Below are 25,136 nucleotides of genomic sequence, written 5' to 3'. Positions count from 1 at the left end.
CTATTTATGACAAACCAACAGCCAATATCATACTGAATGGGCAAAAACTGGAAGCATTCCCTTTGAAATCGGGCACTAGACAAGGATGCCCTCTCTCACCACTCCTGTTCAATATAGTACTGGAAGTTCTAGCCAGAGCAATCAGACAAGAAAAAGAAATAAAGGGTATTCAATTAGGAAAGGAGGAAGTCAAATTGTCTCTATTTGCAGACGACATGATTGTATATCTAGAAGACCCTATCATCTCAGCCCAAAATCTCCTGAAACTGATAAGCAACTTCAGCAAAGTCTCAGGATACAAAATCAATGTGCAAAAATCACAAGCATTCCTATACACCAATAACAGACTTAAAGAGAGCCAAATCAAGAACGAACTGCCATTCACAATTGCTACAAAGAGAATAAAATACCTAGGAATACAACTAACAAGGAACGTAAAGGACCTCTTCAAGGAGAACTACAAATCACTGCTCAACGAAATAAGAGAGGACACAAACAGATGGAGAAACATTCCATGTTCATGGTTAGGAAGAATTAATATCGTGAAAATGGCCATACTGCCCAAAGTAATTTACAGATTCAACGCTATCCCCATCAAGCTACCAATGACCTTCTTCACAGAACTGGAAAAAACCACCTTAAACTTCATATGGAACCAAAAGAGAGCCCGCATAGCCAAGTCAATTCTAAGCAAAAAGAACAAAGCGGGAGGCATCACACTACCGGACTTCAAACTCTACTACAAGGCTACGGTAATCAAAACAGCATGGTACTGGTACCAAAACAGAGATATAGACCAATGGAACAGAACAGAGGTGTCGGAGGCGACACAACATATCTACAACCACCCGATCTTTGACAAACCTGAAAAAAACAAGCAATGGGGAAAGGATTCCCTGTTCAATAAGTGGTGTTGGGAAAACTGGCTAACCATATGCAGAAAGCAGAAACTCGACCCCTTCCTGACACCTTACACTAAAATTGACTCCAGATGGATTAAAGACTTAAACATAAGGCCTAACACCATAAAAACACTAGAAGGAAACCTAGGCAAAACCATTCAGGACATAGGCATAGGCAAGGACTTTATGACCAAAACACCAAAAGCATTGGCAACAAAAGCCAAAATAGACAAATGGGACCTAATCAAACTCCACAGCTTCTGCACAGCAAAAGAAACAGTCAATAGAGTGAATCGGCAACCAACAGAATGGGAAAAAATTTTTGCAGCCTACCCATCTGACAAAGGGCTGATATCCAGAATTTACAATGAGCTAAAAAAGATTTACAAGAAAAAAACAAACAAGCCCATTCAAAAATGGGCGAAGGATATGAACAGATACTTTACAAAAGAAGACATACAAGAGGCCAACAAACATATGAAAAAATGCTCATCATCACTGGTCATTAGAGAAATGCAAATCAAAACTACATTGAGATACCATCTCACGCCAGTTAGAATGGCGATCATTAAAAAATCTGGAGAAAATAGATGCTGGAGAGGATGTGGAGAAATAGGAACACTTTTACACTGTTGGTGGGAGTGTAAATTAGTTCAACCACTGTGGAAAACAGTGTGGCGATTCCTCAAGGACCTAGAAATAGAAATTCCATTTGACCCAGCAATCCCATTACTGGGCATATATCCAAAGGATTATAAATCGTTCTACTATAAGGACACATGCACACGAATGTTCATTGCAGCACAGTTTACAATAGCAAAGACCTGGAACCAACCCAAATGCCCATCGATGATAGACTGGACAGGAAAAATGTGGCACATATACACCATGGAATATTATGCAGCCATTAAAAATGAGGAGTTCGTGTCCTTTGTAGGGACATGGATGAACCTGGAAACCATCATTCTCAGCAAACTGACACAAGAACACAAAACCAAACACCACATGTTCTCACTCATAGGAGGGTGTTGAACAAGGAGAACACATGGACACAGGGAGGGGAGCACTATACACGGGGGTCTGTTGCAGGGGAGTGGTGGGGACAGCGGGGGGGGGAGTTGGGGAGGGATAGCATGGGGAGAAAAGCCAGATATGGGTGAGGGGGAGGGAGGCAGCAAATCACACTGCCATGAATGCACCTATGCAACAACTTTGCATGTTTTTCACATGTACCCCAAAACCTAAAATGCAATAAAAAAAAAATAAATAAATAAATTTAAAAAAAAAAAAAACAAAAACATAAAATACCTGAAATACATCTGACAAAAGATGTGAAAGATCTCTACAAGTAGAACTACAAAACATTACTAAAAGAAATTGCAGATGGCACAAACAAATGGAAAACCATCCCATGTTCATGGATTCAAATAATCATTATAGTTAAAATGGTCAAAATACCCAAAGCAGTGTACACATTCAATACTATTCTTACCAAACAATCAATGTCATTTTTTACAGAATTGGAAAAACTATTCCAAAATTTCTGTGAAGTCAAGAAAAGAGCCCAAGTAGCCAAAGCAATCCTAAGCAAAAACAACAAAGCTGGAGGCATGACTTTACTTGATTTCAAACTCTACTATAGGGCTATAATAACCAAAACAGCATAGTACTGCTACAAAAACAAACATGTGAGCCAATGGAACAGAACAGAGAACCCAGAAATAAAGCCACACACCTACAGCCTTCTAATATTCAACAAGGTAGATAAAAATAAGCAAAAGGAAAATAACTCACTATGCAATAAATTATGCTGGGATAGCTAACTAGCCATATGCAGAAGAATGAAACTGTATTCCTACATTTCACCATACAAAAGTTAATTCAAGGTGAATTAAACATTTAAATTGTATACCTTAAACTATAAGAATCCTAGAAGACAACCTAAGAAATATTATTATAGCCCATTCTTGCAATGCTAGGAAGAAACACCTGATAATGGATAATTTATAAAGAAAAGAGGTTGAATTGGTTCATGATCCTGCAGGCTGTGTAGAAAGCATGATGCTGGTATCTGCTTCTGATGAGGCCTCAGGGAGCTTACAATCATGGCAGAAGGCTAAGGGGGAGAGGCACAACACATGGCAAGAGTGGGAGCAAGAGAGATAGTGGGGGTGGGGGGGGTTGGATGCCACACACTTAAACAATCAGATCTTTCAAATACTCACTCACTATCATTAGGACAGCATCAAGCCAGGAGGGACCCACCCCCATGATCCAAATGCTTCCCACTAGGCCCCACCTCCAGCATTGAGGATTACAGTTCAACATGAGATTTGCACAGTAAAAAACATCCAAACTATGTCAACTATTCTGGACACTGCTTTTAGAAAATAAATTATGACTAAGTTATCAAAAGCAATTGCAACAAAAATAAAAATTGACAAATGGGGCCTAATTAACCTAACAAACTTCTGTATAGCATAAGAAACTATCAGTATAGTAAACAAACAACCTATAGAATGGGAGAAAATATTCATAGACTATACATCCAACAAAAGTCTAATATCCAGAATATGTAAGGATCTTAAACAATTGAATAAGCAAAACACAAGTAACCCCACTTAAAAATGGGCAAAAGAAGGGCTGGACACGGTGGCTCACGCCTGTAATCCCAGCACTTTGGGAGGCCGAGGCGGGTGGATCACGAGGTCAAGAGATCGAGACCATCCTGGTCAACATGGTGAAACCCCGCCTCTACTAAAAATACAAAAAATTAGCTGGGCATGGTGGCGCGTGCCTGTAATCCCAGCTACTCAGGAGGCTGAGGCAGAATTGCCTGAACCAAGGAGGCAGAGGTTGCAGTGAGCCGAGATAGCGCCATTGCACTCCAGTCTGGGTAACAAGAGCGAAACTCTGTCTCAAAAAAAAAAAAAAAAATGGGCAAAAGACATGAGTAGACACTTCTCAGAAGCCATACAAGTGGCCAAAAAACATGAATAAAAAGTTCATTATCACTAATCATCAGAGAAATGTCAATCAAAACCACAATGAGATATCATCTCTCACCTGTCAGAATGTCTATTATTAAAAAGTCAAAAAACAACAGATGTTGGCAGGGCTATGGAGAAAAGGGAATGCTTATACACTGTTGGTGGGAATATAAATTAGTTCAGCCACTAATGGAAACCAATTTGGAGATTGCTTAAAGAACTTAAAACATAACTCCCATTCAACTAAGCAATCCCATTGCTAGTTGCATATCCAAAAGAAAACAAATCATTCTACCAAAAAGACACATGCACTTGCATGTTCATCATAGCACTGCTCACAATAGCAAAGTCAAGGAATCAACCTAGGTGTCTATCAATAGTGGACTGGATTTTTTAAATGTGGTACATATAGAGAATGGAATGCTACACAGCCAAAAAAAAAAAAAAATGAATGAAATTGTGTTCTTTGCAAAAACATGGAGGCAGCTGGAGGCCACTATCCTAAGTGAATGAATGCAGGAACAGAAAACCAAATACCGTATGTTCTTACTTATAAGTGGGAGCTAAATAACAGGTAATCATGGAAGTAAAGATGGCAACAATAGACCATGGGGACTATTAGAGAGGGGAGGAAAAAAAGGGGCAAGAGTCGAAAAACTGTTGGATAGTATGCTCAGTGCCTGAGTGATAGAATCATTCACACTCTAAACCTCAGCATTATGCAATATACCTAGGTAACAAATCTGTATATGTAGCCCCTTAATCTAAAGTAAAAGTTGAAAAAATAAATAAACATACTCTCAATACATGATCCAGTAATTCCACTCTTATGCATTTACCCAAGAGAAATAAAAACTTAAGACAAATACCTATATAGTTAATATTTACAGCAGTCTTATTAATAATCAGCAAAACTTGGTTCAATCCAAAAGCACTTCAACTGATGATGATAAAGAAAGTGGTACAATACTACTCAGCAATAAAACATGCAGAAATGTGGGCGAATCTTAAATGCATTATGCTAAGCAAAAGAAGTCACCCACAAAAAGACTACACACTATACAATTTCATTTTATAAAACATTCTAGAAAATGCAAGATTATAGGAATGGTTTACAGAAGTTGGAGGTAAATGGAAGGCTTGATTATAAAGTATCAACACAATTTAACTTTTAAAGTCATGGAACTTCTACATACTGATTACACAGGTGGTTACAAGACCCATAGAACTATATACCAAAGAAGGAAATATTAATGTATTAAAATTTAGAAATAACAACTTTAGGCCAGGCGCAGTGGCTCACGCCTATAATCACAGCACTTTGGGATGCCGAGGCGGGCAGATCACGAGGTCAAGAGATCGAGATCATCCTGGTCAACATGGTGAAACCCCATCTCTACTAAAAATGCAAAAATTAGCTGGGCATAGTGGCGTGCACCTGTAGTCCCAGCTACTCGGTAGGCTGAGGCAGGAGAATTGCTTGAACCCAGGAGGCAGAGGTTGCGGTGAGCCAAGGTCGTGCCATTGCACTCCAGCCTGGGTAACAAGAGTGAAACTCCGTCTCAAAAAATAAAAAAAATAAAAATAAATAAAAATAACAACTTTAAAAACAATGTTTGTAAGGGCCATCATAGCCAAGTCTTTGTGAGTATCCTTAATATTCCACTAAAAATATTCCTACAAACAGATTTCCTGGACAAATAGTATGAATATTTTAAGATCTTTGGTGTGACGGTGTGTTTTCCTAGATGATGAACCAAATGAGAGTATCTTCAACATAGCAACTGCCCTAAGAGTAAGAAGTTGAAGTATTTTTCATCTCAGATTCTTGGGTTTACCTTTATTCAATTAAATGAGCTGTTATTTTCATTAGGGTTTTATGCAGATAAATGCTTAGAAAAATGAGTTGTAGATATTGTTTAAGATTTAGTAGTTGCCAGGCCCGGTGGAGTGTGCCTATAGTCCCAACTACTCAGGAGGCTGAGGTGGGAGAATCGCTTGAGCCCAGGAGTTCTGGGCTGTAGTGAGCTATGCCTATCGGATGTCCACACTAAGTTCGGCAACAATATGGTGACCTCCTGGGAGCGGGGGAACACCAGGTTGCCTAACGAGGGGTGAACTGGCCCAGGTTGGAAACGGAGCAGGTCAAAACTCCCGTGCTGATCAGTAGTGGGATCGTGCCTGTGAATAGCCACTGAACTCCAGCCTGGGTAACATAGTGAGACCCTGTCTCAGAAAAAAAATATTAGTAGTTAAGTGGTATAGCTGTGAAGTCAGAAACTGCATAGATTCAAATCATAGCTGTACCAATTCCTAGCCATGTAACCTCGAGTAGATTATTTAATTTTGCTAAGCCTCACTTTCTTTATATGTGTAATGAAAATTCTATCAGTGCCTGTCTAAAAGGATATCAGTGTATCTAGTCTATAGCAAATACTCAATAAATAGAGATGATGATGATGTGTTATAGTTTCAGAATTTGGAAATTAGACAGAGCGTGCTGAGCAGATGTACAATACTTTAAGCTCTATATGCCTGCCTCTTACAATGATTCCTTCTAAACAGGAAACTCTAAGAAGGTTTTTTTTAATATGTTGTAAGATTTTTATACTATATGATATAGGGCCCTAATAGCCAACCTCTGGCTACATGTTATTGATGCACAGATCCATGCCAAAATCAAAACATTTTTTCTAGAATTGGTTTTCTTAACCTCTAATAAAATACTTTTCTCCTGAGAAAACTGTACATTGATTATACTTTGTTAAAAATTTCAGGGAGATTATGGACATTCTTGAAGATATCTATGGGCCTCAAGATCCCTCTGATCAAGGAACTGAATAAGAAGGAGTCAAAATCCTATGTGACAAGCCCTATGTGAAGCCCAGTGATGAACTAAACCAATCAGATCCTCCTTTTCAATTTGGAAGTATAATCATGGCATGTACATAGAGAAAGCAGCAGGGAGAAAAGAACATATTCTTTAGGGGTGTCAAATGGATACCTGGATCACTGAGACTTTGCTTATATCTTGAATGATGCTAAGTTATGTTATTAGTCTCATTCTCTCTGAGGTTACACAATTCTTCCTCAATACCATGCCCTCCACATGCACCAAAGCACCTCTACATAACAAGATCTGACCTAAACTAATTCAGGCATTATTTGCTTGAAACTTAAAACTGCCTAACAAATATAACCTGAAAAGAGAGAAAGTACCATAAAATATATAAACTTACCTTCCAAAATTCATTCTGTGGCCACCCGTGGTGATGAGTCCCATTCTCAGATTGAGGAATATGTGTCCCCTTCAAAAGTCAGGTGTTACCAATGTGATGGTAATAAGAGATGGGGGCCTGTAGGAGATTGGGCCAGGTGCAGTGACTTATACCTGTAATCCCAGCACTTTGGGAGGCCAAGGCAAGAGAATCATCTGAGGTCAGGAGTTTGAGACCAGCCTGGGCAACACAGTGAAACCCTGTATCTACTAAAAATACAAAAATTAGCCAAGCATGATGGCATGTGCCTGTAATCCCAGCTACTCAGGAGACTGAGGCAAGAGAATTCCTTGAACCTAGGAAGCAGAGGTTGCAGTGAGCCAAGATCACACCACTGCACTCCAGCCTGGGTGACAGAATGAAACTCCGTCTGAAAAAAAAAAAAGGAAGAGGTAATTAGGCCATGAGGGTTTCTTTCCCATGAATGAGATTAAGGCCCTTATAAAAGAGGCTTCATGCAACATTTGTCCTTCTTGCCTTTCCACCTTCCCCAAGTGAGGACACAATGTTTCTCTCCTCTGGAGGATATAGCAATAAGATAATAAGATGCCATCTTGGAAGCAGAGAGCAGCCCTCACCAGACAATTGAACATGATGGTGCCTTGATCTTGGATTCTCAGCCTCCAGAACTGTGAGAAAATAAATTTCTGTTCTTTATAAATTACCTAGTCCCAGATATTTTGTCATAACAGCACAAAGAGAATAAAACAGGCAACTGCAATATGCTTTCTTATATCAAACTGAAATCTATTTTGACAGGCTCACACCCACAAGGTCTATCCCTCTTCTCATTAAATAATGCTGATTATGTAATGAATTAGACTTGCATTTTTCTTTTTGGTTGTCTAGAATACATTTTTGAGATTTTCACAATTACATATTTTCTGTATTGTTTTAATGAGAATATTGGCCACCAACTAAGTAACCAAAGCTTTCAGACTAGCCAGAGATGAGAAATGAATTGTGAAGCATCAAGATGGGCACTATAGTCAGAGCCCAAACCCACATTTGAGATGCAGTCAGAGAAAACCTGAGAGTCTACTGGTGGTAGACAAGGGTTTACTTACATTTGCTTCCCAGGATTGTGCCATGTACTTTATGCATAGTGTCATTTGAGAAAGGTCTCAATCTTCTGCACTCCTCTACCCTCCACTCTCTCTATTGTTAAAGATAATTATTTAATAGCTAAGTGACTTTGTTTATCATATATGGTCCACTTGACTACTTCTCTTTATCTAGAATCACATACCATCAGAATTTGGAAGTATTATGTTCCCAACCTTTCATGTTATAATTGGGCAACCTAAAGTCCAGATACTGAAAGAACAAGCACTTAAGAGAAGAGTGGTGGCTTGCCCAGGCAAAGGTAAAGCCACTGGCGAAATATTCCTCACCAGCCACGGGGACTCTGGAACTGAGAAGACCATAGGGGAAGTCAAGACTGGATTCTAGGGCCACCTCATTTGACCCAAGTTATAAAAAGTCTGAGTATTCTAGAGGTCTCATCCAAGGCTTATTATCAATGTGACACCTAAGGATTCACTATACCCAGGTGTAGGCTTTATGAGACAATTTTTATTCCCAAGGAAAGGAGAAAGGGTAGTAAAAGTTAAGTTTAGTAGAAGGAGGAAGAGACCTCAGAGGTTGTCTCCCAAGATTTCCTTCAATGAAGCAATTACTGTCCAGAGAAGGAGAGTTTGTACTCATTGACAATTCTGGTTTGTCAGTTTCTCCAGCACTGAGTTCTGGATATATTAAGCCAAAGGAAAACCAAAGTTTCTTGAAACAACTAATAATGAAAGCACAACATACTAAAACCAGTGGAATACAGCAAAAGCAGTACTAATAGGAAAGTTTAAAGCTAAAAGTGCCTACATCAAAAAAGAAGAAAAACTTCAAATAGCCTAATGATACATCTCAAAGAATTAGAAAAGCAAGAGTAAATCAAACCCAAAATTAGTAAAAGAAAAAAATTATAAAGATCAGAGCAGAAATAAATAAAATTGAAATAAAATAGAACAAAAGATCAATAAAACAAAAGATTAGTTTTTGGAAACGTTAAACAAAATTGACAAACCTTAGCCAGACTAAGAACAAATGAGAAAAGATATAAATAAATGAAATCAGAGATGAAAAGAGAGACATTACAACTAATACTGCAGGAATTCAAAGAATCATTAGTAACTACTAGAAAAACTGTATGCCAGTAAATTGGAAAATCCAGAAGAAATAAACAAATTCTGAGACACATACGACCTACCAATATTGAACCAGAAAGAAATCCAAGACCTGAACAGATGTGATTAACAGAATAAGTCATAGTTGAAAAAAAAAAAAGTTTCTCATAAAGAAAAGTCCATAACCCAATGACTTTACTGCTGTATTCTACCAAACATTTATAAAAGAATTAGCACCAATTGTACTCAATCTATTTCAAAAAATAGACAAGGAGGAAATACTTCCACACTGACTTTATAAGCCAGTATTTCCCTGACACCAAAGCCAGACAAAGACACATCAAAAAGAGAAAAATACAGGCCAATATTTCTGATAAATACTGATGCAAAAAACCTCAACAAACTACTAGCAAAGCAAATTCAATAATACATTTTAAAAATTATTCATCATGACTAATTGGGATTTATTTCTGGGCTGCAAAGATGGTTTAACAAACACAAATCAATCAATATGGCACATTATATAAACAGAATGAGGGACAAAATCCAAATGATCTTTTCAATTAATGCTGAAAATGCATTTGATAAAATTTAACATCTCTTTATGGCAAAAACCTTCAAAAATGTGGGTATAGAAGAAATATATGTCAACATAATAGAAGCCATATCTGACAGACCCACAGCTAGTGTCATGCCAAATGTGGAGAAGCTAAAAACATTTCCTCTGAGATCTGAAACATGGCAAAGATGCCCACATTCACCACTGTTATTCAAAATAGTACTGGAAGTCCTAGTTAACACAAGCAGACAGGAGAAAGATATACAGAATATCCAAGCTGGAAAGAAAGAAGTCAAATTATTATTGTTTTCAGATAATATTATCGTATATTTGGAAAAATCTAAAGACTCCACTAACAAACTCCTAGAGCTGATAAATTACAAAAAACAGTAGCATTTCTATATGTCAAAAGTGAACAATCAGGATAAGAAATTTTTTAAAGTGATCCAATTTACAATAACCACAAATAAAGTCAAATACCTAGAAATTAATTTATCTAAAGAAATGACAAATCACTACAATGAAAACTATGAAACACTGTTGAAAGAAACTGAAGAGGACATCAAAGAATAGAAAAGTATTTCATATTCATGAATTGGAAGAATTACTATTGTTAAAATGTCCATACTACCCAAAGCAATCTACAGAGTCAATGATATCCCTATCAAAATACCAATGACACTCTTCACAGAAATAGAAAAAAATTCTAAAATTTATATGGAACAACAAAAGACACAGAGTAGCCAATGTTATTCTGACCAAAGAGAATAAAACAGGAGGAATCACATTACCTGACTTCAAATTATACTACAGAGCTATGGTAATCAAAACAGCATGGTACTGGCATCAAAACAGACACGCAGACCAATGGAACAGAATAGAGAACCCAGAAACAAATCCACACACCTACAGTAAACTCATTTTTAACAAACGTTCAAAGAACATACACTGGGAAAAAGACAGTCACTATAAGAAATGATGCTAGGGAAAGTGGATATCCATATATAAAAGAATGAAACTAGATATTTATCTCTCAACATAAACAAAAATCAAATAAAAATGGATTACAGACTTAAGTCAAAGACCTCAAACTATGAAATTGTTACAAAAAACACTGGGGAAATTAGATATAACAACTTGAAAGAAAATCAGCAAAAATGTAGAAAATCTCAACACCATCATCAGCCAATAGGATGTAATCAACATGTATAGAACACTCCACAAAACAAAAGCAGAATAAACATTCTTTCAAGTGTTCATGGAACATTTACCAAGACAGACCATAACCTAGACCACAGAACGAACATCAATATTTAAAGCAAACTAATATATTTTGTTCTCTGGTCAAAATGGAAGCAAGCTAGAAATTAATAACAGAAAAATAATAAGAATATCACCAGTTAGAAGCCATACAACACTCTTGTAGATAATTCATAGACCAAAGAGGAAGTCTTAGGGAAATTTTTAAAGTATATTGAACTTAATGCAAATTAAAATACAACATATCAAAATTTATGAGACACAGCTAAAGCAGGACTGAGAGGGGAATGTATGGGACTAAGTGCTTATAAGTGTTAGAAAAAAATGAAAACTCTCAAATCAATAATCTAAGCTCCCACATTAAGAAATTAGAAAAAGAAGAGAAAATAAACCCAAAGCAAGAGAAAGGAATAAAGAAAGAATTGAAAACAGAAATAACAATAGAGAAAATCAGTAAAACAAAAATCTAGGTCTCTTCAAAATTCAATTCGATTGATAGGCATCTATTAATAGCAAAACTGACAAAGAAAAAAAGAAACTCACAATTACCAATATCTGGAATTAAAAAGGAGATATCACTATAGGAGTGGTAGACATCAAAAGCATAATAAAAGGCAGATTTTTCTATGCACATAAATTTTAAACTTAGATGAAGAGGACTAATTCCTTGTAAAACACAAACTACCACCACTCAATCAATATGGAATAGATTATTTTAATAGCCTATAACTATTAAAGAAGCTGAATTAACAATTTTTAAATTTCAAAAAAAAGAATATCTAGGATAAGATGGTTTCACTCAGAAATTCTACCAAACATTTTAAAAAATTAGTATCAATTCTACATAATCTCTTCCAGAAAATAGAAGAGGAAGGAATGCCCACTAACACATTTATGAAGTCAATATTTTGAAAACTCCTGGTAACCACTAATTTGTTCTCAATTTCTATAATTTTGTCATTTCCAGGATATTATGCAAATAAAATTATACACTATGTAACCTTTTTTGAATTGGTTATTTTACTCAAAATAAATTCCTGGAGATTCATCCAAGTTGTTGCATGTATTAATAGTTCATTCCTTTTTACTGTTGAGTAGTATTTCATGGTATGGATGTACCACCATTTGTTTAACTTAGAATATTTGAGTTTCCAATTTTGGGGTCTTATGCTGTCATAAATGTTTATATACAATCTTTTGTGTGCACGTAAATTTTCATTTGTTTGACAAAAATGCCCAGAAATGCAATTACTTGGTTGTATGGTAAGTGTTTGTTTATATTTTCAAGAAATTTCCAAACTGCTTTCTAAAGTGGCTGAACCGTTATAAATTCTCACTAACGATGTATGAGGGAATGTTTGTATGAACACTTACCAACATTTTATGTGGTCATTATTTTTTATTTCAGCTCTTCTAAAAGATGTGTAGTGATATTTATCTTATTATAGTTTTAATTTACATTTTTCTAATGACTAGTGATTGTGAATATCATTTTATGTGCTTATTTTTCACTTGTATATACATTTCAGTGAAACATCTGTTCATATATTTTTCTAATTGAATTCTTTATTTTTCACTTTTGAGTTTTGAGAGTTCTTTATATATTCTATATATTAGTACTTTGTCAAATATATGGTTTGCAAATATTTTCCCCAATGTCTGCAGTTTGTCTGTGTATCATCTCAACAGGGTTTTTAGCCTATTAAAAGTTTTTAACTTTAGTTAAGTCCAACTATCAAACTTTTCCGTCATGTTTTTTATATCATGACTAAAAACTCTTTAGCAAGCCACAGGTACCAAAAAAACTTTCTCTTATGTTTTCTTTAAAAAGTTTATGGCTTTACATTTTATATTTAAAGCTATGATTTATTGGAGACAATTTTTGGTATAATATGTAGTGTTTACATCAAGGTATAATTTTTTTTATCCTATGGGTGTCCAATTTCTCCAGCACCATTTGTTTAAAAGACAATTCTTTGTTCATTAAATTGTTTTCAGTTCCATACGTAAGTATTGCATTTTTTGAGTGATTATAAATCAAATTATGGTATTGTATTTGAATTTCCACATCTTTTTGAGTTTCCACATCTTTTTGCTAGTATAGAAATACAATTGATTTTCATATGTTATCCTGTGGCTGCTGAAGTCACTTTTTAGTTGTACAGTTTTTGTTTGTTTTAGATTCTTAGAATTTTATATGAAGGCAATGATATCATTTGCAAATTTAATGAGATTTATTTATAAGGAAATTTAAAAATATATCTGTATATTTTTTTCCTTTTCTTGCATTATACAGCTGGGCAGGCTCTCATTATTTTGTTGAATAAGAGTAGTAAGAGTAAATATACCTGTATGTCTATTATCACTGAGTATGCTATTTGTTGTGCTGTGTTAGTTTCGTGTTGACATTCTTAATCAAATTGAGGAAATTTTCCTTACTGCTAGTTTTCTGACAGTTTTCGCCATAAATGAGTACTAGATTTTATCGAGTGCTTTTTCTGCATTAATTGATATTGGGAACGAAAAATATCTGGGGTCCCCAAAATCGCTAAGAAAAAATCAAGCTGAAAACTGCTTAGGGCAAACTTGCCTCTCATTCTATTCAAAGTCATCCCTCTGCTCTCTGACGTAAACGCATATGTGATCACCTGCTTTGGAAAGGCTAATCAGGAACAAAAGAATGCAACTGTTTGTGTCTCACCTATCTGTAACTTGAAAGCTCCCTTCCAACTTGGAGTCTGCCTGCCTTTGCTTCAAGTTGTCCTGCCTTTCCATACTAAACCCATGTACTTTTCACATATGTTGATTGATGTCCCATATCTCTCTAAAATGTATAAAACTAAGCTGTGCCCCGACCACCTTAGGCACATGTCTTCAGGACTCCCTGAGGCTTTATCACAGGCACGTCCTCAACTGTGGTAAAATAAACTTTCTAAATTAACAGACCTGTCTCAGATTTTCTGAGTTCACATTTTGGTAACCACAGGAGAATTCTGAGTGTAGATGCCCCCGAAAAATTTTCTCTTGGTGCCTGGTGCTAGCATGAGCTAACTTTATGGCTCAAACCAGTAGGACAATTTGTTGAGGTCTGAGAGCACCACCTCCAGAGAAGCCCTGATCTCCCAAAATTTGGTCGAGATCTGAAGTTTATTTCGTTGTACCACTCTTCTTTATTTGGAGTTTTACTTGCTTCCAAAAAAAGGCAAGTTTTCCTGCTTCCATGAGAATGGAAGGCAGGTTACTCCTTTATGGAGTTTTAGCTTGTTTCCAACAGAGGAGATGACTTGTTTTCCTGCTTCTAGGATGCTTCACTAGGTAAGAAACTGGTTTGAGATTCTGCCTTGCAAATTCTTTTTAAATGACTAAAGTTAGCATTTAAAAACCAGCTGATGTTAATTTCTGCTTACACTTAGAGTGCTCGGAAATCTTACAATTTGTGTGATCACTCTTAGTTTTGCTTAACTGTTTTGTTGTTTGTTTCTGTCTTAGTCAAATCCGAAGAGGAACACTAAATTATAGGAAACGAGGCCTCTGAAGTGGGAGGAAAATGGCCAGCAAAAGAAAAAAAATAAAAGACTTTTGATTTAAATTACTAAAGGGACTTTATTTATGTAACAAGGCCACCTTTTTGTCAGGCAGGGCAAACTGAAAGGGCAATGCTGTGCAACTGAAATAGCAGCATTTTGTCCTGGCTGAAATATGGTAATAAGATTTTTTTAAAAATTTTAAAGGCATTCAGTGGTTAAAAGTCAGCTTAATCATAAGGCTAACATTCAAGATGTGTGTGTGTGTGTGTGTGTGTGTGTGTGTGTGTGTATGCGCGCGCACGTGCGCGCACATGTGTGCATGTTTGTATTTGAAAGGCCTTCATGATTTTGTTTTTTGTTTGTTTTTCTCTCCTAGGACCTTGTCCCTTTTTTAGAAAAAGTTTTTATTTTCTCTTTTTCTTCTCAGTTGACTGAATTCTGTTTTAACCTGAAGTTTTGACTAAAATAGTTATTGCAACAGAGGCTACTTGGGTTTTTAAGGAAGAGTGTAGTTTAATTTCATGTTTAACTTGGCTCGAAGAAAAATAAGAGCACTTAAATCAGATACTAAAATAAAAAGACTAGTCAAATGCTTTTTCAAGTTTATGTAACTTAAGTAAAATCTTTAATAAATAAGCTGTATCTTTTAAATTATTGGTAAAGTGATATTAGAAATGTCTTAAGAATTGCCAGCATATGTTTTTGTTTGCATTTATTAATCAAGCTTATTTCATACTTATCCCTGCCAAAATTATAAGGTGTCAAAATTTGAATATGGATTGCAAAACTATAAACCCAGCCAAAAACAGAATGATCTTTCTTTGGGTAATTTTTCATAAATAAGACATTGATAGGGGTTTAATGAAAATAGCTGCATATTGAATTTAGTAAGATTATCATAATTTATAATCCTGTGGCTTTAGGCAATCTAACCCACAGACAATAAGGAGGTTTGCTTCAGGAAAAGACTATTATCATCTTTGTTTCAAAGCTAAACTATAAAATAAGTCCCTCCCAAATTTAGTCTGGCCTATGCCCATGAATGAAGAAGAATAGCTTGGAGGTTAAGAGCAAGATGGAATCAGTTAGGTCAAATCATTTTTCACTGTCTCAATTATACTTTTGCAATGACAGTTTCACAACTTTACATCACGACTATCACAATTTTCATAAATAATCTAGGTAAAAAATTAAAATAACTAGGTAAATTCAATGGGATAAATACTTGTAGACAAATGGGTAATAATTTAGAATGTAAAGTTATATTAAATGTAATAATAACTATTTCATTATTTGGGAAATTTTCAATAAATATGTATTGCAGAAAAACATTCTTACTAAAAAAAAAAAAAAAGTGTGTCCTTTTAAAAAAGTGAACAAGTTTTGTCTAATTCGAAGCTTATTTAAAGGTTATGTATAAAATGAGGCAAACGGAACCAAGAAATAAAAAAGATGTAAAGTTACAAAAATAAAGGGGTATTTTTGAGGTAAAAAGGCTTAAAGAGAAATAATTTTATATAAGAAAGAATCTTGTATAGTAAATTTAATCCTAAAATATAATAACTGGCTGTTTAAAAAGGAGAGTTGTTTAGGACAAACCAGAAAGTCTTATTATGTCATGAATGGTTGATATAAGTCTCAATAAGAGGATTTATATTTTAAAAATATTATATAATCAAGTTGTCATATTATTATTTTTGGTTTGCTTAGGCAAAAAAGCTGATATAAAAAATTTTAATTATGTTTATTACATCATGTATCTTCCTATACTTGCTTTTAAAGTCCTGTAACATTGAGTTACAGGGCTTAAACTCCTCAGTCTAAAAAGGACACCAAGTACTGCTGAATCTTAAATACTGACAGCAAATAAAGCCTCATCTTCAAGACCTGTAGAAGATGTCAATCAAAATAAACTGCATTCCTGAGACACACGACAAGCAATTAAAGCTATTCCACTCCTCAAGACCCAGTGACTATCATGGAAGAGGTAGGCGTGTAAGACTGTAAGGGCCAGTTTTGAAAGATAAAGTAAGTTTCTCTATAAATTAATCATTAATATCAAAGGCACACTGATGCAAAACCCGTATATGGAAACCTGTGTCAGAGTTACAAGGTTTTCTGGAAGCATTAACCAACTCTTTTATAAAGGTTATAAAAGGTATAAAAGGCTTATATTTTATAATTAAGATTAAATTTTATAGATTGTTCACAAAATTTGAAAAGCAAATGTAATTGACTTTATGCTGTTTTTATTAAAGCTTTTGTTTAGAAAATTAAGTCTTCCTTCAAAGAATGAAGGTTTTTGTCTTTTTTTGAAATTCTTGAATTATCACTTTTGTTAAATAAATGACTTTGCAATGACCGGTAATCTTATTTTGTAATATCAAGTATTTTAAAACTTTCATGTTTGACAAACTTTCTAAAATCAAATTATAAATTGTGTCTTTTTCTAACCTAATTAATCCTTTAAGATATTAGGTTCCCTAATGTCCAAAAATGACATAATTTGTCTTATTTGGTATAAAACTTATACAAAAAGCATTGTCAAATACGAAAAGTTGTTTGGTTTTCTTTGGGCTGTATTTGTATAAAAATGTTATTAGTATGTGTTCCAAAATTATGGGAAACTCCTATGATTCTGATATAACTTAGTGTACATTATCAGTGAAAATCATAATTGTTATGTTAAAATTATTGTGTGCCACAGAGGTAGCAAATTTCCTTGTCAATTGTGTCATTTGACTATGGCTACCTTAAAACCTTTTTTTTTAATCCATGAATAATAGTTGCCTTGTTTTGATCCTCTGTAGAAGATGGATTTCTAATCAACTATAAAATTCTAACAGGTGCCCTTAAATGCAGGTTTCTGATGACTTTGGAGACTGTGAAATCAGAATAGAGGAAAAACTTTCAGGACTCATAGAGGATTAAAATGTTTTTGAATATCAAGCAGAATAGGAATTAACTGCACATACTGAACCAGTCTTTTTTACTTTTCCCTTAAAATATTTGCTGATACTTTGCTTTGTTTTTCAGAGTATTAAGATTTCTCTTTTGAGTTTTTGACAGCTTTTAACAATTTGGTATACTCCCATGAACAAACTTTGGAGCATATTTGTTTTTGTCTACCTGATTTCTTCAGAATTCAAAAACTATTTGTCTTTTATTGTTGTTTTTGTTTTTTCTTTTTATACATATTCTGCTTATGTATTGAAAACTGTTTGTGAATATTCTTAACTTATGACAATACAGTTATTTGCATAAGTGCAATAAGAATCTGTTTTCATTTGTAACAAGACACAATTGGATAAATTGGTTATTTTACCAAGGCTTTGACTGTAATGGTGCGCTTTCCTTTAAGAAATCAAACTTCATTTATAGAGCCAAAAAAGCCCTTGGGAAATACTGGCCTCATATTTTGTGTACACAGTTCCTGTACAAGGTTTCTCTGGTAAATAAAGAATGTCATGTTCTGATAGGTGCAGAAGCCCCAGGTTTATCTTGGAATCTCAGGAGAAGAGGAAATTCACCCAACTCGTAGGTATTTGATGGCACAAATTCATGGTTGGGATCAACTTTAAAAATGATTTATCTGAGATTCCTCTTACGCAACAAAGTTCCGTCAAAGCCAATTTAAAATCCTATGTAAAAAATATTTTTGCTGCACTATATAAAAATAATTACACCAAGTATGGTAAGAAAACTAGTCCTGCCATGATTTGTCCTTAGTAAAATGGGAAACTGGAGAGAGAAAAAAATTATTTCACGACTATAATACACCTGTTGCTAGACTTTAGTCTTACCTATTTTTTTTTTCTAGTTTCTGTTATTTTCTACACTTTGGACCAAATTCTAATTTTTCTTGGCTAAAGTCTTTAAAATAATGTTTTCAATTATTTTTCTTCTTTTCTCCCCCATTTTTCCTAATTTGGAGTCACTGAAAACTAAGCTGTGCTTTCTTAAAACCCTGCCAACTGAAGCCAGACAACTTAAACTTCAGAAGACAATAACAGCAACCTGTTTACATACATAAACCACTTTCATACGTGCCTACTAATGTATGGAATTCAGAGTAATTGAGCCTATGTTGATGTTTCCAGGATTGTTCTTTTTGTTTTTGTTGTTTTCTCCCTTCCTCCCCACTATTTTCTTTTCACAGAACATGAGACTTCACAACCTGCTAAAAATGAGCTTTTGAGACTTACCCATCTAGGAGTAAACTATCCTAGCCATGAGACCACAGGTGAAACCTGACACCAGAGACTCATTTTCGTGTAAAACGCTTTCTCCAAAAGACTTTTTTTTTTTAAATGGGGAATATGTAAAAGGAAAAAATCTTGGGACCCCAAAATTACTAAGGAAAACTCAAGCTGCAAACAGGTTAGAAGAAACCTACCTCCCATTCTATCCAAAGTTATCCCTCTGCTCACTGAGATAAATGAATATCTGATTGCCTCCTTTGGAAAGGGTAATCAGAAACAAAAGAATGCAACTGTTTGTATCTCACTTATCTGTGACCTGGAAGTTCCCTCCCCACTTGAAGTCTTCCTGCCTTTGCTTTAAGTTGTACTGCCTTTCCAGACTGAACTAATAATGTACATTAATTGATGCCATATGTCTCCCTAAAATGCATGAAACCAAGTTGTGCCCCAACCAGCTTGGGCATATGTCATCAGGACTTCCTGAGGCTTTGTCACAGGCACATCCTCAACCTTGGCAACATAAACTTTCTAAATTAACTGAGACCTGTCTCAGATTTTCTGGGTTCATGATATAGTCAGATAATATTTCTATATCCTGCTAATATAGTGAATTACAATGATTATTTCTTGCCAGAGGTATATCAATTTTACTACATGTTTTAGGGCATCAACTTTTGGCCTTAATAAATTTTCCCATTTTAAGTTTGTTTTCAACTGAAATCAGTTCTACTCTCATCTTTATTATTCCAATTCTCTTTTTTTCTTTGGGTTTTACTGGTTTCTAGTTTGCTAACATTTTGACATGGATACATAGATCATTGATTTTTAATCTTCCTTTACATTTAATGCTATGATTATTAAATATTTAATACATGTAATATATTCCATGCTATATTTTCTTATATATGTATTTGACTCCCTTAAGTATGGCTAAGGTGGTTCACACAACTTTGTTATGCCATGTATTAATTACTATTCAGTTCAGTTTTTTTCCTAATTGCCACTGTGATTGCTTATTTTACTCATGTATTATTTAAAAGTGTGCTCCAAACAACAAAAACATAGAATCTATCTTAATTGTCTATCAATGGTAAACTGGGTAACGCACCTGTGGCACATATACATCGTGGAATACTATGCAGCCATAAAGAGAATGAGATCATGTCTTTTGCAGTAACATGGATGGCACTGGAGGCCATTTTCTTAAGTGAACCAATGCAGGAAAAGAAAACCAAATACTCCATGTTCTCATTTAAAAGTGAGAGCTAAACATTGGGTACACACTGACACAAAGAATGGAACAAAAGACATCCGGAGAAACTCAAGGGTGGAGGGGGGCAGGAGGGTAAGAATAAAAATGAAATGACCTTTGAAAAAATTATAACTGAGAAAATTATTACAGTGAAAGAGACCTAACCTAACTGAATCCATCTTGCTTCTAGCTCCAAGCTGTCCCTGTTCATTCCTAGGTATAGGCTGAACTAACTTTGGGAGAAACTAATTTATTATTTAGCTTTGAAACAAAGATAATAACAGCCCTTTCTCACAACAAACCCCTTTCCTGCCTGGGGATTAGAGTGCTTTTGCAGGACTAACTAGCCACAAGATTAGAAATTATGGTTTAAGAGTTATGCAGCTGTAGGCTGCAAAATGTTAAAACTCCCCAAATTGCTCCTGGGTATAGCATCACTGCAAAACCTAAAATCAGTGCTTGAGATATTTTGCAGACCCTGCATTGTATGGGGGATTAGCTGGCACCACCCAGATTGATAAACTGGATCATTTTGTCTTGTGTCCCCACCCAGGAACTGACTCAGCACAAGAGGACAGCTTCAGTTCACTACGATTTCATCTCCAATCTGACCAATCAGAACTTCCAACTCACTGGCCCCCTACCCACCAAATTATCCTTAAAAACCCCAATTTCTGAGCTGGGCACAGTGGCTCACACCTGTAATCCTAGCACTTTGGGAGGCCAAGGCATGCAAATCACAAGGTCAGGATATCGAGACCATCCTGGCCAAAATGGTGAAACCTTGTCTCTACCAAAAATACAAAAATTAGCTGGGCATGGTGGCATGTGCCTGTAATCCCAGCTACTAGGAAGGCTGAGGCAGGAAAATCACTTGAACCAGGGAGTCAGAGGTTGCACTGAGGTGAGATTATGCCACTGCACTCAGCTGAGATTGTGCCACTGCACTCCAGCCTGGTGACAGAGCAAGACTCCGTCCCAAAAAAAAAAAAAAAAAAATTCTAAATTCTCAGAGACACTGATTTCAGTAGTAATAAAACTCTTGTCTCCCCCAACAGCCAGCTCTGTGTGAATTACATTTTCTCTATTGCAATTCATTTGTCTTGATAAATTGACTCTGTCTAGGCAGCAGGCAAGGTAAACCCATCCGGCAGTTACAAAAATACTACCTATCAGGTACTATGCTTATTACCTGAATGATAAAATAATCTGCATACCAAATCCTGTGGCACATAATTTACCTATATAATAAACCTTCACATGTACCCCTGAACATAAAATTAAGGTTAAAAAATTTGTATCATAGTTGGGATTTTCGTTAAGTAGATTTTAGCTGCTCTTGTCAAAAAAAACAGTTATGTGAGATGCTAGATACATTATTTACTTCACTACAGTAACCATTCTACTATCTGTATGTATCAAGTAACATCATGTTGTGTAAACCTCACATATGCAGAATAAAATGTATTCTTTAATTAGAAATGACAAGAGGGATATTAACACTCACCCCACAGAAATACAACCATCAGAGAATATTATGAACACTTTTATGCACATCAACTAGAAAATCTCAAAGAAATAAGCAAGTTCCTGGACACATAAACCCTCCCAAGACTGAACCAGGAAGAAACTAAATTCCTAAACAGACCAGTAATAAGCACTAAAATTGAATCAGAAATAAATAGTCTGCCAACCAAAAAAAAAAAAAAAGGACAGAACCAGACAGATTCACAGATGTGTTATATCAGATGTGCAAAGAAGAGCTAGTACCATTTGAAATAGCTGAAACTATTTCAAAAGAAAATGAGGGTGAACTCCTCCCTCACTCATTCTGTGAGGCCAGCATCATTCTGATACCAAAACCTGGCAGAGATACAACAACAACAGAAACATCAGGCCAATATCCTTGATGAGCATCATTGCAAAAATTCTCGACAAAATACTAGCAAACTGAGTCCAGCAGCACATCAAAAAGCTTATCCACCACAATCAAGTAGGCTTCATCCCTGGGATGCAAGTTTGGTTCAATACACACAAATCAGTAAGTGTGATTCATCTCATAAACAAAACTAAAGACAAAAAGCACATGATTGTCTCAGTAGATGGAAAAAGGCCTTAAAGAAAATTCAAAATCCCTTCATGTGCAAGGCTTAGTACCTGAGTGATGAAATAATCTGTACAACAAACCCCTATGACACAAGTTTGCCTAGATAACAAACATGCACATGTAACCCAAACATAAACGCTTTAAAAAAAAATAAAAATACGTAAGTAAAATGCAGTTGTATTAAATCCAAAAGAAAAAAAAGACGTGTGTTCTACAATTTTCAGGCAGTTTTGGAATTTTATATTTATCTTTTTGTTATTGATTTCAAGCTGTGGCCCCTTAAAGTTTGCTGAAAATTACTTACAGAAGCCAGATTGACTAGTAAGAGAAAAACCATACAAATGTATTCAATGTGCATACACAGGAGCCTTCAGAATAAAGACCCAACCCAATAATATATCCAGAGGTTTATATTATACCGTCCTGAGATTATAGAAACAATGTGGTCTCAGAACTTAAACACATTTACAAGAAAAAAAACAAACAACCTCATCAAAAAGTGGGCAAAGGGTATGATCAGACACTTCTCGAAAGGCGAAATTTATTCTGCAGTTCTTATGCTGTACAGAAAATTTTAAAAAGACTAAATAATAGGTGTTACGAAGGGTAATATGGTGTATTTAAACACTAATATATTAGTGATTACAGTAAGTGTAAATTAAATAACCCACTTATAGAATGCTGTACACCCAAGCTTTATGGACCAGCGTCGTGTTAATTTTAGTAAAAGTTTTACGTACACTTGGTCAATTTTAAAATAAGTGTGATGTGGTCCTGATAATAATGTATATTCCGTTGATTTGGGGTGGAGAGTTCTGTAGATATCTATTACATCCACTTGGTCCATAGCTGAGTTCAAGTCCTGAATATCATTGTTAATTTTCTGTCTCATTGATCTGTCTAATATTGACAGTGGGGTGTTAAAGCCTCCCACTATTGTGTGGGAGTCTACATCTCTTTGTAGGTCTCTAAAAACTTGCTTTATGAATCTGGTCACTCCTGTATTGGGAGCATATATATTTAGGATAGTTAGGTCTTCTTGTTACATTGATCCTTTTACCATTATGTAATTTTTTTTATCTCTTTTGATCTTTGTTGATTTAAAGTCTATTTTATCAGAGATAGGATTGAAACACTTGCTTTTTTTTTTTTTTTTTTTTTTTGCTTTCCATTCACTTGGTACATATTCCTCCATGCCTTTATTTTGAGCCTATGAGTGTTTTTGCATGTGAGATTAGTCTCCTGAATACAGCACTACTGCAGCTCTTATAAGGTAGGCCTAGTGGTGACAAAATCTCTCAGCATTTGCTTTTCTGTAAAAGATAATATTTCTCCCTCATATATGAAGCTTGTTTGACTGGATATAAAATTCTGGGATTAAAATTCTTTTTTTTTCGGAAGTTGAATATTGGCCCCAACTCTCTTCTGACTTGTAAGGTTTTTGCAGAGATATCCACTGGTAGTCTGATGGGCTTCCCTTTGTGGATAACCCAACCTTTATCTGGCTGCCCTTAACGTTTTTTGTTTGTTTGTTTGTTTGTTTTTTTCATTTCAATCTTGCTGAATCTGAAAATTATTTGTTCGGGGGTTGTTCTTCTCAAGGAGTATCTTTGTGGTGTTCTCTGTATTTCCTAAATTTGAATGTTTGCCTGTCTTGCTAGGTTGGGGAAGCTCTCCTGGAGTCTTTGTTTCTTTTCATTCTTTTTTCTCTAATCTTGTTCTCACACTTTGTTTCATTAAGTTGATCTTCAATCTCTGATACCCTTTCTTTTGCTTGATCGATTCAGCCATTCATACTTGTGTATGTTTCACCAAGTTCTCTTGCTGTGTTTTTCAGCTCCATCAGGTCATTTATCTTATTCTCTAAACAGGTTATTCCAGTTAGCAATTCATCTAACCTTTTTTCAAAGTTCTTAGCTTCCTTGCATTGGGTTAGAACATACTCTTTTAGTTCGGAAGGGTTTGTTATTACCCACCTTCTGAAGACTACTTCTGTCAATTTTTCAAACTCATTCTCCATGCAGTTTTGTACACTTGCTAGAGAGGAGCTGTGATCCTTTGGAGAAGAAGAGGCATTCTGGGATTTTTTTGTTTTTGTTTTTGTTTTTTTTTTTAATTTCAGCCCTTTTGTGCTGGTTTTTCCTCATCTTTGAAGTTGTGTATACCTTTGGTCTTTGATGTTGGTAACCTTTAGATGAGGCTTTTTTGTGGATGTCTTTTTTTCTTGATGTTGATGCTATTCCTTTCTGTTTGTTACTTTTCTTTCTAACAGTCAAGTCCTTCTGCTGCAGATCTGCTAGAATTTTCTGGAGGTCAACTCTAGACCCTGTTTGCCTAGCTATCACCAGTGAAGGCTGCAGAACAGCAAATGCTGCTGCCTGTTTCTTTCTCTGGAAGCTTTGTCCCAGAGAGGCACCTCACCCCCCAGATGCCAGCTGGAGCTCTCCTGTATGAGATGTCTGTTGACCCCTGATGGGAGGTGTCTTTCAGTCAGGAGGCATGGGGGTCAGGAACCCACTTGGGGAGACAGTCTGTCCCTTAATCAGCTTGAACACTGTGCTGTGAAATCCGCTGCTCTCTTCAGAGCTGGCAGGCAGTAATATTTAAGTCTGCTGAATTTGTGCCCACAGCTGCCCCATCCCCCAGGTGCTCTGTCCCAGGGAGATGGGAGTTTTATTTATAAGCCCCTAACTTGGGCTGCTGCCTTTCTTTCAGAGATGCCCTGCCCAGAGAGGAGTAATCTTGAGAGGCAGTGTGGCTACAGAGGCTTTGCTGAGCTGCAATTTGCTCCATCCAGTTGGAAATTTCCAGCAGCTTTGTTTATACTGTGAGGGGAAAACCACCTACTCAAGTCTCAGTAATGATGGATGCCCTTCTCTCCA

At 35.7% G+C, this 25,136-nt stretch overlaps 1 pseudogene; it reads right to left on the bottom strand.

Moving 5' to 3' along the window:
* Window positions 1–24,274, bottom strand: part of LOC105722954 (polycomb complex protein BMI-1-like) — a 105,078-nt pseudogene extending 80,804 nt beyond the window's left edge.
* Between the last annotated feature and the right edge of the window lie 862 nt (window positions 24,275–25,136).

This window comes from Aotus nancymaae, unplaced genomic scaffold (assembly GCF_030222135.1).
Source record: "Aotus nancymaae isolate 86718 unplaced genomic scaffold, 86718_ANA_hifiasm-v0.15.2.pri h1tg000081l, whole genome shotgun sequence".
Lineage (NCBI taxonomy): Eukaryota > Metazoa > Chordata > Mammalia > Primates > Aotidae > Aotus > Aotus nancymaae.
Note: the sequence above shows the minus strand (reverse complement) of the source record. Positions and strands in the feature narration are given on the sequence as shown.